At 35.7% G+C, this 4,618-nt stretch overlaps 1 pseudogene; it reads left to right on the forward strand.

Annotated features, from left to right (window-relative positions):
• The first annotated feature begins 1,159 nt into the window (after positions 1-1,159).
• Positions 1,160-2,039, forward strand: LOC140502239 (vomeronasal type-1 receptor 2-like; annotated as a pseudogene).
• Positions 2,040-4,618: the final 2,579 nt, after the last annotated feature.

Raw genomic sequence — 4,618 nt, forward strand, 5'->3', positions numbered from 1 at the left:
TTATTTTAAAAAATGAATGCGGAAATTCTAAGTTTTCTTGAACAAAATATCATGTCAATTAGTCTTTAAAAAATCCATTAGAAATAAGAAATTAGCCTAACAAAAAGACTTTGGAGACTTTTAGCGTTTCAAAACTTGCTAAAACATATATTTTCAAAATTGACTAGGCATTCTTTCTGCAATATAGAGAAAAATAACTACAGTGAGTATTCAGGTAAATTACCAAAGAGAAACTGTTAACACCTAACATGAAAAGGGAAAGTGGCCTTATTGAGTCCATTAGGTATGGAATTATTTCTCTAACAACAGCACCTTAGAAAATTTTTGTTTGAAGTTAAAATTACTCTACCTACCATTATTAAAATTTAGGCTGTATGTATCAAATACTCCCATATGATTTAACATAAAAATTGGAGACACTTTTTTAAAGCCAGTGGGGAAAACTTTTATTTTTAATAAATAAATGTATGTGGATGGATGTATATGTGTTTATACACATGGAGATATATACATATATATATATATATATATACATATATATATATATATACATACATACACATGATAGTAATCAAGAAACAAAAAAAAACCACAGTATTAAAACTTAAGTGTCTTCCAGTCTTGGGCAGGGAGAGCACATGATAACATGATAATCTGTGTATCCCTTTTGTAAGAGATTGACTCACAGCTCTTGTCCCTTTTCTTTTTATTCCTCTCACACAATAGGTGTACAGAAAGATTGTTGGCCTATTTTCGAACTGATTTGGTCCTTCAATAGCAAGATAGGCCGAACTCAATGAAGGAAAATTTGTGGTCACGACTACAGGATGTCAATTTTTACCTTAATTAGAGATTACTATCTTGAGTAGTTGTGAATAGAAAAATTACAAATCTAAAAAATCCTCAGTCTTCCTAATCTAACTCAGCTCTCCCACCTGTTCACTAAGGTAGAGGAACTGATGAATAAGGATTTGAGCAAGAAAAAGGCTGTGTAACTTTCCTAAAATGGTAAAAATCCATCAACATATGCAGAGGAATAAGACATAAATAGTATTTTGAGCTTCTCCTATGGAGTACATTCCCAAAGTATGATATTCAATAGTTTTCCTGAATGCTGTCTGTTTTTTCTACCTAAATTTTTTTTTTTATGATGAAGAGAATGCTTTCAGAAATCACGAGTTTTGACTTTGTGTTTCTCTCTGTAACTGCAGTAGGGACTATAGCAAATGTCTTCGTCTTAACGTCATACGTTAAATATCCTTGCTGGTCACAAGATAAGTTCTTCAACCCTTATTTTAACCCAGCTAACCTTGGTGAACTCCATTACGTGTATTAGCAAGGGAGTCCCACAAACATTGCAGGTTTTAGGGTGGAACAATTTTCTGGGTGATATTGGGTATGAAGTTGTGTTTTATTGTCCCAGATTTAGTCAAGGGATTTCAATTTTCCTGACTTGCCTCCTGTGTGCCATCCAGGCCATCACCATCAGCTCCAGTAATTCCAGGTGGGCAAAGCTCAAAGTCAGAATCATACAATATATCATCCCCCTCCTATCTCTTTTGTTGGGTCTTTAATCTGCTGATAGAAATTCCCATTTCAGCAAGCACAAAAGGCCAAAGAAACAGCAACAATTTTACAAATATATTTGATAATATATTTTGTACTTCAGAATATATTGTGGGTATTTATTTGATAATGACCACTTTCAGAAATGTGTTTTTGGGGGGCTCGTGATGTTGGTTAGTGTCTACATGGTGCTTCTGCTACACAAACATCAATAGGCTGTCCAGAAAATTCAAAGCACCAAACTCTCACCCAGAAGGCACTCTGAGTTTAGAACCATCCAAACCATCCTTTTACTCATGAGCGCATTTGTCAGCTTTTATGCACTTGCCTCAGTTTTTACTCTCTTTCTCCGTTATTTTGACCAAAAATCTCCCTGGCTGCTGTCTATTGCTACCTTCCTGTAACTATGCTACCCAACCATCAGTCCCTTTCTGTTGTTCCTCAGACTCTGCAGGCCTACCTGTAATTTCTAAGTCAAGTAACATCCCCTTTCTCACACTGGCCTCAACTGTGTCTAGAGTTATAAGCAGAATGCTTCCCACTCCTACCATCCTTTTACTTACCTCATAAATGTTTATGAAACAAGGGAGACACAAGGAGGCTTCCAATCTGGAAAAATCAAATGAGAGAAGAATCCCATGATATCAAAGTCAGAGCAGAGCTTAAACAGACCTCTTAGAGTCTATAGCAGAACTCACATGCAAGAAAGGATGCCTTTAAAGAATAAACAGAAGAACCGCAATCCTTGATACTCCCTTCAAATATCTGAGCAAAGCTGTCATATTTCCACTCCATCCTGTCTTCTCCAGTCTTAATATCTCCATTCTCTTCAAGTCAGGAGGACACTTACTATTCTGGTTGCCTTCTTCCTGACATTCTCTAGTCTTTCAAGAACCTAATACAGGACTCTATAAGTAGTTTGAGAAATACAGATATTAACAACCTTATCACACCTACCTCACTCTTGGTACTACGCTTCATGTGCTGCAGTCTAAGATTGAATTATCATTACTGGTTACCACATCAGGAAAATGACTCATTTTGAGCTTTTAAGTAATGAAAAATCCAAGCTTTTGTTTCCATTAACTGTTGTCTAACCATGTGGACTACCAGAAATACAAATCAAAAGAACCCTGAAATTTCACCTTGGAACATTAAAATTGAGAAAGAGAACAATGTTGCAGGGTTTGTGGACAAATAGGCACATTAATTCATTGTTGATGGAGAAATGAAGTGATACAACCATCCTGGAAAGCAATTTGGAACTATGGAAATAAAGCACGTAATTAATCCAGAGATTTGAATGGCAGATATATAAATCAATAAGGTCAAATACAAAAAAAAAAAGAAAGACAACTCCCACAAATATATTTATGAGTGGACATTTCATGGCAATAAACTGGAAAAAATAAAGAGAACAACAATCACAAAGCAATCCAAACTGAATATTTAGAAATTATAAAGCACAAGATTGTCCCCAAAGAAGATGAATGAGAAGATTCCTTCCTTGCTCCTTTTTAAAGATTGGAATCCACTAATGGGGAACAATGAACAAAATATAGCCCTTATTAATATGTTCTTAAGTTTGGCTGGGTTTTTTAAAAATCTTCCAACTAACAGATTCTATCACTCTAAAAATACTACTTCAGACTCAGTGATATTGAATAAGCAATACATCATAATGTAAAAAGAAAAGATTACTCTCAAACACAAATGTGGTAATTTCACTATTGTTGAGATGCCACCTTTCAGAAAAGGTAGGTATACAGGAAATAAGCAAGCAGGACACATGAATGAAGTAAAAATTTACTATTAGAAATATGGACTCCATATGTGTAGAGAGGAGCCCACATATGATGAAGACACTACTATTGAGTGCTTGCCTCAAAAAAGAGTCAGAACAGATGATTCTAGTCTCTTTTTCCCAACCCTTCTCCAAGAAGTTATTTATTCCTGCCAGGAAGATAAGCAGAAGGTTGGGGTGCAGAGAGAATTTTATTCTCAGAGAGAGAGGGCTACTAGATGGCAATGATATCTATTTGCCCCTTTTAATTATTTGTTTAGGGGATATGATCAGGTTCCATCTAACTTTTGATGATTTTGTCATATTGAAGAGGAGGGCTACAAGCAACAAATCCATAGGTTGACACCTTTGTCACCTATTACCACTTCCACAATAAGCATATACTTCAAATGGCAATCAGACTCACTCATTCAAATTAGAACAAAGCAGAAATCAGAGAAAGTATTTGGAAAAATATCGACCAGACAGTACAGAGTGAAGGAACTGTCCTGTTGGAAGTAATGTAAATGAGGTGAAATAAGAGAGAAGGTCCTGGATCTCAACCAAGAAGAAACTCCTCAGGTTCTTTAGAGTAGCAAGCTAGGAATAATGACATGATGGAGACAACCTGTACCTCTCATGTCTTTCCAGAGTCTTTTCCATCAACAACCTGAAATGTGGTTGGCCTATTCCATCTTCTCTCTCAAAGCTGGAATATTTGGCTATGATCATCTGATACTTTGTGTATCCCTGCTTCATGATGATTAGAAATTATTATGGACTAGGCCCAACTTAAGCTGTTCAAATGCTGCAGTTCAAAATAGGAACTAAATGAGATACTGAGAAACTATTTGACAATTATCACAAGGGTATTTACTTAGCCAGTACTGAGAAAGGATATTTAGCAAGGAAAGAATAAATAAACAAGACTTCGTTAAGTACTTAGTGTACATAAAGCTCTATGTTAAGTTCTTATGGTGCAAAGAAAAGACAAAAAAAAACATTCTTCTTCTCAGAGTGCTTACATAAATTCAATTGGTCTCCTCATCTTTGCTCATTTGCTGAACATGGTGGTCAGCTGATCAGAAGACTGATGAAGGAGCTAGCTTCTTATGAACTGACTTTTTACTTGGATAATCAGGAAGCTAGATGAGAGAAATTATCCCTAGGATAATTAAGTCTCAAGGTGAATTCTACAGTCTTTTAAGGAAAACTAGCCTATCCGACATGGGACTGGAACCATGGAACAGGGTCTGGAACAATTGGTTG

The sequence above is a fragment of the Notamacropus eugenii genome, chromosome 4 (assembly GCF_028372415.1).
Source record: "Notamacropus eugenii isolate mMacEug1 chromosome 4, mMacEug1.pri_v2, whole genome shotgun sequence".
Lineage (NCBI taxonomy): Eukaryota > Metazoa > Chordata > Mammalia > Diprotodontia > Macropodidae > Notamacropus > Notamacropus eugenii.